Source organism: Cupressus sempervirens, chromosome 1 (assembly GCF_028749045.1).
Source record: "Cupressus sempervirens isolate cs-2001-9-10 chromosome 1, ASM2874904v1, whole genome shotgun sequence".
NCBI lineage: Eukaryota > Viridiplantae > Streptophyta > Pinopsida > Cupressales > Cupressaceae > Cupressus > Cupressus sempervirens.
Window position 1 is genome coordinate 552,659,743 of NC_143118.1, and position 14,140 is coordinate 552,673,882.

Here is a 14,140-nt window from a genome sequence, read left to right on the forward strand (position 1 = left end):
GTAAAAAAAAATGTGTCATTGTCTTGAGTCTAAGTCTAGAGTACCCATAAGATGATCTCTCTTCTCATCATCCCTTTGAGTTAACCTAATGTGGGAAATCATGCGATTATTGCACTGGTCAAAGGCTAGGTGATATAGGTTTTGGTGGGGAGTCATAAGTGTCTGCTTGATGAGAAGAAGATCTGTAAATCCTAATGATTCATCATCTACATTTGCAGAAGGATTTTGAAGATAAATATCTACAGTAATCACATTTCAATGGAAGATATGACAAGTGATTGATCTCAGAATGCAAAAAATCAATTTTGTATCAGCAACCTGCATGGATGAGTGGAAAAGTCAATCAATAAAAGGAATGCACGCCATTGGTCTATTGAAAAGTAAATTTCTTTTGATAGATCTTTGGTCATCGAATAAAAGATCAGATTGAAGGTTTTCACAATATCTCAAGTGGTTAATTATAACCTAAAGTTAGTGTTGTGGAAGAGCGATATCATGTATTCGCAGCTTTGCAGGGTTACAAAATGAGTTAAGTATTTAAGTTGTGAAACTATGATCAAAGGAAATAGTCAAAGCTTTAAACAGTTTCACAATATTGTAGGGTTTTAGTCAAAGTTGAAGACCTTAGTTCCAAAGTTACGAAATGAAGTAGTTGTCAATCGAAATAAACATCACAACGTCACACAGTTGAATGAGAAGTTAATTTAAATGTTCCAAAATTGTGAAGAGTGATCTAGACAGTCAAGTATAAGGTGATCACAACATTGCAGATGAAAGAAAGGTTAACTCTCAGATTGCAGTGAAGGTGTAAGATAGTCAGTCTAATAATCATCACTCGATTGAGGCTTATTTATGGCTTAAAGAATTCTAAGGTGAGACAGTGTGAATAACATGAAATAACAGTCAAAACTAATGATCATATGATCACGACCTAGTTCTAGTCACAAGAAATCCAAGTTGTGAAGGTGTGACAAAGAGAACAACATAACACGTGGAACAAGTGGACCCACACTGCAAAGCAAACTGGAGAGTTAAGATTTTCTAGTCTCAGTTGTCAGATTCTAAAAGATCAACACTTGTCACATGTTTGCAAGTGATTAAAGATAATCCAAGATCAACACGACGAAGTTACAAAAGTTATTGTTCATAAGGTCACAAGTGATTAAAGCTAACCCGAGATTAAGGTAGTGAAACAACAAGAGCCAATCATCGCAACATCACAGGTCTAAAATGATAGTTACTTTTAAAGTTGTGAGGCTACAAAAAAAAAGTCAAGGTCAACCTAGAAGCAGTCATCGCATTGTTACAACATTAAGTGCCATGTTAGTGTGAGAAGTTGTAAAGGAGCGACAAAGAATAAAAATAAGTGATCACAACATTGCAAGTCTAAACAGTTAAAAAGAAAAGAAAGTTGCAAAGCCGTGAAATGCTAGAGATGACCATTGGGCACAAGGTTGCAAGGTGTTGATGTCAGTTCTTAAAGAAGGCTATGAAAAACAAAGGCAATGTTAATATCTTAGACATTGCACCATCACATGACATCGGTAATAGTATGTTCTATAGTTGCAAGCATGCGAATGTATTAGCATTTAAACATCAAAAGTCATCGTAATATCACAAACCTAAACAGATAACAAGAAAAGAAAGTGTGAAGTCGCAAAATGCCAATCAAACATTCAACCGTTAGATTTTAAAGGATCAACGATGCTTGCTTACCCACTTTTCAAAGATGCATAAAGGATAACCAATGCTGGAAAGTGAGTGCTGGACACGTGTACACAAAGGGACCCATGAAGGAAATCATAAAGAAAAATAATGAGGTTTACTATTTCAATCATGATCATTGATTCAAGATCGATGATGACAATTCAAAACTATAGTGACCATTGGAATATGGATTATATGAACTTGGCACCAAACAATAGAACATGAAGAAAATGAAGGTTTCTATAGGATCCCTGAGGAAACATGAAGATAAATAGTCACCATGTTTTTTCAGAAGTGCCATGGATTCAAGATCATCAATGGGAAGGTGCCACGTGTCTATATTATGATGCAAATTAGATGTTTTCATGTTTTATTCTTATTTTATTTCTAATGAATGATTGTTGCTCTACCAAAACTCAGACATGATAGAAAACTATAAATTTAATCTCTTTTGATAATGCAAAGGTTGACAAACTTGATGGTGAATTGGCTCTATGATTCCATTTACCTAATTTGCTTTTCATGTTTTGTTGCTTGTAGATTAGTTCTGCATTGAGAGTTGAAGGACAATTGTATGTGGTTCTGTGATAACCATGTGGATTTCATTTCACTGCAATATTTATAGTATAGGTAATTCCATTTTCTTTTTCCTAATGTGACTTTGCTTCTCCTCTTGTTTGTTTCATGGCATGTTAGATAGTTTCATTGGGAATTAAAGGATAAATGTGGATGAATCTATTAGTAACTTGTTGGATTCTATTTCATTCAAGACTGATAGTTAAAGCAATTCTATTTACCCTCATGTGCACCTCTCCTTTATTTCCTCTTTTGCATTTAGAAAATTAATCCCCATTCAAAGTAGGTGTAAAAGTCAAAAAATCTCAAGATAACCTACTATAGCCATTCTAGTGGGTATGATAGGTTGTCTCAATCCATTTTGCCTGAATTCTTTGTGTCTATAAACAATTTGGTTTTCCTTTACCACTCTCAAGTTAAGAGCTTATTTTTTCAAAGCTTCTGATCTAAGAAAGACATATTCATTGCATATCATTGCAAATATTAAGGGAGCTATACCTTGCAATTCAGAGGGTAGTGATAGAGCACATACACTGGCCCATTTGTTGGTAACATCCTTTTGTCTCTCCAAAACATTGGGTATTAAAAGAGTTAGATTATAAAATCAAATAGGAGAACAAACTATTAACCAACAAAGACTAAGGTTGAATCCAATAAAATGATTCGGACCTCATTATCTAGTGTGTAATTTGTATCATAATCTAAATGTATGTGTATCATTCTGTATTTTGTGATGTGTTGAATGTTATGTAAAAGTAAATCTTATGGTGTTACTTAACACTCGTTGTATGCATATGTGTACCGACATGTTAATTAGGGTTGTTAAAGTAACCCATTAACCTAAGACTGATTTAGTTGGTAATCCAATTTAATCTTCCTTAATTAGGTTTAGTGGAAAGGTTGCATCCTTAGGAGCTTTGGAGATCATATATTTCAAGCCACTTGTATAGGTCATAAATTGATCCTAGAAGCCAAAATTAATGTAATTCAAGTGCCCAAGTGGTATATGTATAGGTTAGGAACCTTTTTCACCCTTCTAGAACTTCTTAGCAACATTTATGACCCCTACTATATCTCATTTTCCCTTTTGTGCGAAAATGGATTATCTCCACGAGGTTACCCAATTTTTCAGTCCTTTAAAAGGGTATCTTTATGATAGGGACAAGTGGGAAGACCGTAGGAGGCTTAGAGTCAAGATTTGGAGTTATTATTATTTTGGGTGGGTGAGTTTAGAGGCCATTTAGAGTCTCTTTGAAGATTTGGAAGTTGTTCACCCATTCTCTACATTTAGAGAAGTCAAGTTTCGAGTTGCAAGATGGAGAGGATTTAGCTCATCTCAAATTTCATTGCCATAACCTTTGTGAAGATAGGTTCTCCATTACCATGGTTATGTTCTTGTTCCTTGCTTGTATGTGTTTAATTAAGGCATATTGTAGTATGTGTGTATTTGTATAATGTGAGGATGGACATTGTGATTTTATTTGCTTTCTTTCATGTTTTTGTCCTTGTTTTGTTAGGGAAACTATGGAGTGTTGGTATTACTCACCCTTCGATAGGGCAGAAGTGGCCATGTACGGGAGAAAGGCTTTAGTTGGACTCCGTGTCAGTCTCTTATCATATTGAGAAGAGGGAGAAAGTAAGGTGTTATGGGCCCTTACTTGTTAGTACAAACTAATTTTGGTTTGGGAAATAAGGAGAGAAAGAAATATAAGTTTATGTGGTTTGGTAGCCTTGGAAGATGGATATGATTTGTGTTCGTGATTGACATTTCCTACCAAGAAAAAATCCACCTTCTCCCTAGTCATAGGTTCATTATGAAACATGTTGTGCATACCTTGGATGGGAATTATATGTTGAGTTGTATCATTGTGATTGTTTTCTAAATGTCACCCAGTTAGTTACTAGTTCTCCTAGCTCGAGGTTTGGCCTAACATTAAGGCCTAGGTTGGGAGATGAGCTCTCCATGGTTGTTCTTTATGTTTTTTAGATTGTCTAGATGGGTTCTCATGATGGAGCAACCTGATTATCTTGAGGCACTAATGGTGTTCTTGGTGTCATGTTATTGGAGATTTCTCATTGTAATACCACTTGTTGTATAGCATATTCATGTTGAGAATGAATATAAAAGAAATGGATTACATGTGTAACTTCAATAGTTGGATAATGGAAATGAAGTTTTTTTAATTAAAAGAATGCATGTTATGTGACAAGTTTTTAGTTGATTTCAAATCATATATATTGCTTTTAAAATGTATTGCCTTACATAATTAGAAGTTGGTTACTCTCTAAATTCATGTTTGAAATTTTGGTATATAAATAATTTAATAAAAAGTTCATATTATAAGATCTTGATGTATGAATTACTTAAAATTTTGTTACAATAAATCATCCCTAGGACCATGAGTTTTAATACAATGATTAAATATTATGCATTAAATCCAATATTATATCTTAAACTCTATCTAGGGAAATCAGGATACTTTAATGGATTACTAACCATATTTCAATATAAGTAAAAAACTACCTATCACCAATACTCCAACAAGCAATTTGGTTATTGAAACAAATAATTGTCCTTCTCTGTTCATTTCTAAAAGCATAAGCAGGTTGATCAATTAGACTACGTAGGTTGTGTTATTTATTATTTAACTCTATTGGAAAGAATGTGTAAATCAAACTTGTAGAACATATGCATCCCACAATGTATATGCTTCCTTAGTTTGATTTGAAAAAAAAAAATGGATTACCAAGGAAACAAATATCTCACTTTAAATGTTCATTAAAAAATTACAAACTTAATCAAATAGATCCAATGGACTATATGGGTTGTCAATTTAATTCTAAATCCCTTGGAAATGGTATTTGTATATACCAACTCACATTAACTCTATGTTATTTTGTATACTTATCAAACCCCTAAAAAAATAGTTATTTATTAATGGTTCCATAGGGAAGGTATAAAAATTCCTAAAATGCATATTTCCCATACATTTCCTGGGAGAGCATATTTGCTCTTTGGAAAATGTATGGCAAATATTGTTGCCATCAAAAGTGAAATCACAGGGAACATCCTTTGGATTATTCTCTTTCAAATTTAAAATAGAAGTATGCTAGGAGATAAACTAAATATAGACCTTAAAGTCTTTATGGCACTAATTGCCCTATTACTTATCCTTTTGACTTAATATGTTCAGTGAGCAAATAGAAGAAAGGGGATGGGATAGCATGTGGTCCCCACCCACCAACACCCATCCTTTTTTTAACCCAAGTTGGGCGCAGGTCATAATGGGATTGGGTGCAAATTTTAAACATAGGTATATATATGTGTGTGTGTGTGTTTATTCAAAGTTACTTTTTAAACCTCCCCACCATGCTATGTGCTCACCTAAAAATGTTCAAGGGAGTTGGAAAGCATAGCAGGGTATGGGGAAGCACGTGGGTGCTTAGGAAGGCACCCATGTATGATGGGATCAACACTTGGCAAGTGGGGTGTGGGGTAGGTTAGGAAGGAGTTAGGTGTTAGTAAGGGGTAGGGGTATGTTTACTTAGATGTTAGGTTAGTATTAATTAATTTTGTTTTGTTTATAAGTTTGTTAAAATGGTTATTAATTATTATAAATTTAATTAGGACTTAACATTGCTTTGTATTGTTAGTGATTGCATGTGTAAATGATGGTAGGGGTTGTTAGGAGGCAGTTGAAGATAAGTACACTATGTTAGTGTTACTAAACATGTTTAGTATTTTATGTTTTTTAATATGTTATAATAACATTTGTGTATTAGAATTTTAAATTCTTTTAAATATGAATTTACTTTAGCTGATTTGGTTTTAGCTGTTGGTTAACTATAAGGATTAAGAGTATATAGCTAGGGAGTCATTGATATGCTTTAGATTGTTTTTTTTTATAGAATATTTTTGGAAGTATGTATATTATTTTATCAAGGGAATTTTTTTACATTTCATAATAATATTATGTATTTAATTATGGGTTTTAATTAGTTCGATGTTGCCAATGTTAAGGATTGAAAGTGCTATAGAAAGGATTGCATGGATAACCCAATACTTCTTTGGATTATGTCAGAGGATAAAATTTGAATATCAGAATGGCTTTAATGATAAGTAATTAATAATTTATTTAGTCCCCATAGGATTAGTGATAATAAAAATCAGATTTAACCAATAGTATGACCTTTTAGATGTTGAATTTGTTCATCTAACGGAGTGACTTAGTAAAGTGTAATAGGGGATAGTATCGAATTTTTACCTAATGTAATTTATGTAATAAGACATATATAATGTTGTGAAATAAAATACAAGTGAGTAAGGATGACTCACCCATTAAATATGTTAAAATCTAAAAAGTGCCAATAATGTGGCGTTCTTCCAAAAATAGGCCAGGAAGTCAAACATATGAATCAAACCCTACAAAAACTAAACCATAATGTATTCAAATATAATCATCTAATTCTTATAACCTGACCTTAGTGTTTCTATAGTACTGGAACCTAGAGTTTTGAACCCATGCAGGAGGATGGAATACTAACCCTACATTCTTATATGATATAATCTGGAACTCAACTTTGTACCTAGACCTTGTAACTCGAAACTAACTGTACCATGTTATCACCCTTCTACTATGTACTTAATGATGATATACATTTGAAGTTAGTATGTGTGCTAACGTAGTTGTAATTACCTTCTTTAAAAAAATTTGTTGGTGTGTTTTTGACCCATTTTTGGGCATAATAGTTTTGGCAAGGTATAACATGCATTGAAAGCTTATTTGATCTCTCTGATGTTGTTTTTTGATAAGGTGATCATTTAGAGGCTTACTAGACTAATATTGACTTGTACTTGTGGTTTTGTGTTGATTTTGAATGCTTTTGAGGTAACCCTAAAAAGTGCATTGTTTTGCGATGTGTCTTTAATTTCATTTGATTATCATTAACCTCTAACAAGTGTATTGCATGTTGTAATTGATCGTAGCCTAATTATTGATTGAAAGATGTTTGTAGAAGATATTGAAATAAGACTACAAATGATTTGATGCAGGTTCCTTGGAGAATTAAAATATTGTGTTTGAATTAGTGTTTTCATAAGAACATAGTCTAATTAGGGCCTTGTTAAAAATTCTAATAGGATCTTGATATAAAAGTAGGGGAGTATGTTCTTCATCACATGGGGGTTATGACCATGTACAAATTAGAAACCTAGATGTTGCTAAGAGATTGATCCTTTGGGAGTCAAGGAAAGGTGTCGATTCACTTGACTTGTCCATTAGTGAGGAAAGTATCCACTTTTCTCCTTGAGAGAAAATCATAAACTCATAAGTTTGTGGATCTTATTGAGAGATAATCTAGCTCAATAATGAACATGCTTTACTACTTTTTAGTGAAGTGAAGATGTATAGGAGTATGCTTTTCTCCTTTTGGGAGAATAAGAAACATAGACCCTTCAATCCAAGCCAAGTATTAAGTCACCTTTAGAGAAATTGCCAGAGTTCTCATTCTATGGAAATGATCCAAGTGAGCACACACCTTTTGTTGGTAATTCCCACTCACTATAATAAAGAATATTTGTAAAGTCTAAATACTTCAAATACATGTTAATTCCTTCCTCTTGATTCTTGATATCACATATCTTGAGGATTTCCTGATTGTTGTACAGAGAGACACCACTCCATATGCCCTTCTTCTCAAGGGTGTACACTTCCATGTGTTGGTGTGGTTGGGAGGCCTTAATATTGCTTGCGGGACCACCAAGGGTTAGTTTGAATTGAATCCTATTAACACCTCTTAGATAGTTGCTACTGGGTTCACCTCCAAAAGGGGGCATAATCTTTGTTCAAGGAGGGGGAAGAATCTCTCTTGTAGATCCTCACCATAGGTATACACTTGGATGTTTGAAGGTGGTGTATGAAATTGGCCTCTACCACAAGGATAAATTTTGAACATATATTATTGAGTCCTTGGAAACACTAAAAATATGGATGCCCTCTAGGGGGCGACACGGTTGTGTGAGGTGCACATATACACATAAGATCTGAGATAAAGGTTGTGTCTTCTCTACCAATTTTCTTTCTAGGCATAAGCATTGTCTTTTTGGTGTCTAAAGTTGCCAAAAATACCTCCATACTTCCAAGTTTCTTTGTCCTTGGTTGGATTATTTTTGACATACCTTACATTTGTAAGACTTAAAAAATAAAACCTTTTCAAATTTGAAAAGATTGAAATCTTAAGTGTCATAAAGTGGAAAACTAGTCCAAAGCATCACATAAAGCTACTTCTAGGCATTCCAAAGTCTCTCATCATCTTGAATCAAGTCATTCCCAAGATCTAAGTCTCATATCCAAGTACTCTTTTGAGAGTTGGTTTATCCATTTGGTTATAGGATCCAAATTTGAAAAGTCAAACTAGAGGTTTACCCTATTTCAAAGTGGTCTAACCTTGTCAAGTTGTGTGGAGTCTTGGCTCTCACCTAAACATCTATTCAAAGTTAAAAGTAAAATCAAGGGTATCCTAGTTCAAAGTAGTCCAACCTTGTCAATTTTTGTGAAGTGAAACATTAAGTGTATCTCATTTCAAAGTGGTTTGACCTTGTCAATTTGTGTCAGGAACTCCTATCACACAAAGTACATTGAGTACAACCCAAAGCATCCAAATAATGAGACCTATAACTACTTCCAACATGTCTTAACATAAGTATGACTTGGATAACTATCAAGATACTCATAACAATGATGATCAAGCTATCTTCAACCTTATTGAACAATGCCAAGCTTTATAATCTTAAATCTAAGAAATAAAGAAAGACAAAGACACTTCATTAGAAAAGTACTCCTTAAGATCAATATATCCTTTCCTATTTGGACATGATTCAAAAATCATTTCACTTCTGTTAAACATGGAAACAAAAAGGTACGACAATCCAAGATTTGATTAAGAGACTATGACATTGTCTTATGATGAACCTATATTTTTTTATCAAGATGAGGAAATTTATATGTCCTATTCACTTTAGATGATTATATCTATACAATAACATCAATAAGGACTTAATCAACCCTTAGAGACATTCTTTACTCCTTTGGAACAAACATATTAAACAATTTTGAGAAAACTTCTTGAAAACAATCTTATTACATTACCTCAAACCACCTTATGTGGAATGTCACACTTGAACAACTATTATGAATATCATCATAATGAACACAAACATTTGGATTGCATTGAATTGAAACATAAGATACCAGATCTTATTGATGATAACTTAATTGAAATTAAAAATCCTAATAATTCACCTAATGAATATACTACTCTCAAGCAAGATCAACTTGATGAATCTATGTCTAGTAGTGGTTCTCTTAAAGCTCCAAATTCTTCCAACATTCATGCATCTCCTAAAGATTAAAAGCTATCCAAAATGACTACATTGAACAAAGAACCTAATTCTTATCATATTGACCATGTGTACCCTTAAGGGCTACTACTAAAAGAAATCCAAGCTAATCTGCATTTGACTCCAAAGCTTTTTAATACTTCTAAAATCAAAGATCCTAATGCTTCATGTGCCACTATGCCTATCATGAAAACACAAGATAATCCTTGTCCTTAGAAGTGGATCCATGTCAAGACCTAACTATTCAAAAGATGAAGAAATAAGTATGACTAAAAATTAAGATCAAGATCCCTCCATCCCCTTTCATGTCTTTCATGATATTATCTATCCATCTCAAGAGCAATATATTCCTCTATGACCTACATCTTTTCCACACTTCAAGCAATATCAAGATACCATTTCTACCATTTGTCACTAGTAAATTTGAACCTATTTTTCGACCAGAGTTGGTCGATCTTTCGATGAACAATGGTTGAAAAATATCATCGCTATAATTTCATCAAAATTTTAATATAATCCAAGACTATTGATATATCGATGGACAACACTATCAAAAATGATCCCAATCTCTATCATGGGGTGGCATTAGACCACTAGTAGGAAACGTCGAAACTTTGGCAATTACAAATTTTTTATCGATGATAGTTCTCATCTAAAATTCAACATTTAGGAAATTGTTATCAACGAGCTTGCCATGCCCTTGATGGAAAGCCTCATCAAAATATTGATGATTAGGAGATTATTATTGACAAGTTTGTCATGCCATCACAACACACATCATCAAAATATTGACTTTTAGTCATCAAAATTTTGATGACAACCATTGCTTAAAAAAAAAAAATCAATGACAAACTTTCAAAATAGGACCTCTCCTGGTGCCTTTGAGGATATTCTTATCAAAGTCCACCATAACCCTTGATTTCTTGGAACTTCATGACAAAGCATGCTCTGGCAGCTTCTTCCAACCTGGCTCTTATTAAGACTCGTGTGACCATTCCCATAAGGAGAAGACCATGGAAACTATTGGAGCTGCCAACACACCCCCAATACCTTGAAGGCTTCATTCAATGAATAGAGAGAGAGATCTAATGGAATTCACGAAGTGGGATATAGAGTTGGAAGTTAAGGGGTTGAATCAAGATACAACACATTTACCACATAAGCCAGCATGGATTAATTTTCATGGTTCGTGTTAGTGTATTATTTTGTTTCCTGAAAGTAGCTAGATACCTAGTAGTTGATGACTAAACAGTTTGATATGTTATTTTTTAATTACAATTGATAAATTATACACAATGGAACTTCATTGTTAGTAAGAAAGTATATATTCACCCTGTGATTTTTAAAAACTCTTGCACATATTGCAAGCTAATTTCTTTTTACCAAAGAAAACTAAGATTTCTATGAAAGAGTAAGTAAAACAAACATTTTGAGAAGCAACACATGACTCACCACACATTCTTTAATATATTGATTAAAGACATGATTACATGCAATGATGGCGCTTTCAACATTTTTATGGGGAGAGTGATCGATCCCTATCATTTTACAAAAGTGATCCAACCATGTTGGAGAATTCAAAGTTGGAGCATCTCCATCTATAATAATGACAATAATGTTTGTGAGAGACAATAATGACACAATACAAAAATAAGTTATAACTCAAGTGCTTTTAAAAACAAAATTAAAACCACTAATGTTTTAACCAGATCATAAATTAAAAAAGGGATTGTTAGTGCAGTAACAAACCTTAAGTATCAATATTGTCAAACTCAGGCACTCCAGCTTAAGTTTACTAGTTTTGTTACTTGGTACCCTACAACCAAATACAAAAAAATCATGATCAATTAGTGCTATAACAAAAACTTTAAGAAGACTAAGATCAACATGTTACCAATATGGTTGCAATTGGCAGAGGTCAATTTTAGCGAATGAAGGCACACAACATTTCAACAAAGGAAACAAAACATTACTTTTAATAACATCAAAATGTAGAATGTAGCAATAGTCAAAAAAGGAAGTCAACGATAGAATGTAAATAGTGAAGAATCATTGTTCGTAGCTACTTAAGCATCCATATGTCTTTGGTTTCTCTTCCTCCCATACAAAATAAGATTCAACCACTCTAAATCGAGAATGCATGTGCAACAACGTTCCATGTTCATGAACAATAGGCAGAGATGAAAAAATTTAACATGTTTACATTAATGACCTGTGTCAAAAATACAAAGATGTTGCATTTTTCAACTCTATCTGATGTCCTATGCATATCAATTGAGATTGCATATTGAACTAGGGCCTCCTACATTTTCTGAAACCAAGACAGATGAAACAAATTAATCCAAAATATGGATTTATGGAACAAGTGATATGTAATAATGACCCAAATTGTAAAACCATTAACCTGAGTTGCATATATAAGCCATCATGGTCGAACTCGTCAAGGGGGTAAGGGTAGAATTTGGTGTTCTTAGGTGTTGGGAACATTTTCAAGTCATAAATGCACCTATTGTATGAGGTTTGAAATGGTTTGGGCATAATTCATTGCAAAATGCAAAAAGTTTTCAATATTGCTTGACAACATTGTCAACATCTAAATACAATCTCCTTAAAAATGCAATTGGGTTTGAGAAGCAACACATGACTCACAACACATTCTTTGATATATTGAGTAAAGATAGGATTACATTCAATGATGGTGCTTTCAACATTTTTATGGGGAAAGTGATTGATCCCTATCATTTTACAAAAGTGACCCAAAGTAACCATGGCCATTAGAGCCATTTGAATGAAGTTTGAATAAAAAGTGTATCAAAATGTTTGAGGTTACCAATATGGGCAAATAGGCCTAACAAGGGATAATAGATGGGTTCAAGGATAGCTTTAGACTTTAGTTATTGATGTTTGAGTTTAAAGGGGTAATAAGAGGCTATTTGATGTAATGGAATAAGAAATACAAGTTAAAGTTGCAAAAATGGTGTAAGTTGTCAAATCCACAACATAAGGGATTAAGAAACAAAATCAGTCTATTATGTTTATAGGGTAGTTACAAAGGTGTAGGTTGGTTTCAATATATTTTATTGGTCTATAAAAGATGTCAAAGCTCGATGATAAGTATAATGGTCGAATGAGTTGTCCTCAATCTAACTTTCTCCATTAAGTGCTCCCCTTCGAATCTATTAATGGAGTTGGGATCCCAAATGCGATCTACATAGATCTTTGATGCAAAATTGGGAAGATATTCACTAATGTACACCATTGTTTGGTATACCATATATCCCTCTACCATGTAACCCTCAAGACATGCTCTTTGTTGAACCAAGCCCTTTAAAAATTTCAAGTGCCTCTCAACCATCCACATTGACCTAGTTGGTATAGGTCCACACAACTCAATCTCCTCAACTAGATGTATGAGGTAGTGTTCTTGTGCATTGAAAAAAGTTGAAGGTAGACACTTTTGTATCTCACACAAAACTTGAGGAATTTTTCTCTTCCAATGCTTTATGTCTTTTTAAAAAAAAAATCAATTTCTTTAGATGACAACCACCTAGAAGATATTCACCACACAAAAAAATTAACGAGACTCTACAAAAAATTATATAAAAAGTTATAGAAAAATAAGAGCAAGACACAAAATAAATATCTATACAACAAATCTAACAAATAACACTTCTAACCTCATGTATTTCTCGGATCATATATAACGTGTTTGATGCTCATGTTGTTGAAGTTGTGAGGGAAAGATGGTGGTAGAATGTACTGCAATAATAATAAAATGATCTTTTCAATATATTATAAAATATAACAATCAAAAGTACATGATGTTTTACAAATTTATTGTAAATAGAGAAGAACATGACTTACCTTGATGAAGGTATGCCAATAATGTGTTTTCAACCCTGAACCAAAATCACCTTTCTTTGATATGAGACTACTTATGTTTGCAGAAAATTCTATCAAAAATTTAGTTTTTTATATGGCATCAGTTTGCTGCTATGTTAATAACCAATGAATGTCACTCGTATTAATCCAATTTCCATTGCTATTTGATTCAATGAAAAACTTCAATTCATGATTGGACTCATCAATGCCATTACAAATTTTGATCAATTTTTCTTTGTCATGCCTTCCATCTAATATTTTCCATAGTGTCTCTATTACATTCTTTCAAATATGCATAGCATCAAACAAATGTATGACTAGGAGGTGCTCGTAGTACGACAACCTACTAAATTGTCTAGGATAGCTTTTAAGTCCTTTTGGAAGCTAGTCATCAATGCCTTGATTACCTTCAAAAAATCAATTACATCATTACTAAACAAAAGATGGTATCCAAATTTTAATTCCATACAAAAACTTGCATTAACATGTGAGGTGTCATTCTTTGTGGCTTTGATGTTGTCTCTTCTTTCTTAGTGAAAAGATGTTTTTTCAGTAATTCGATACTTATGATTTTTG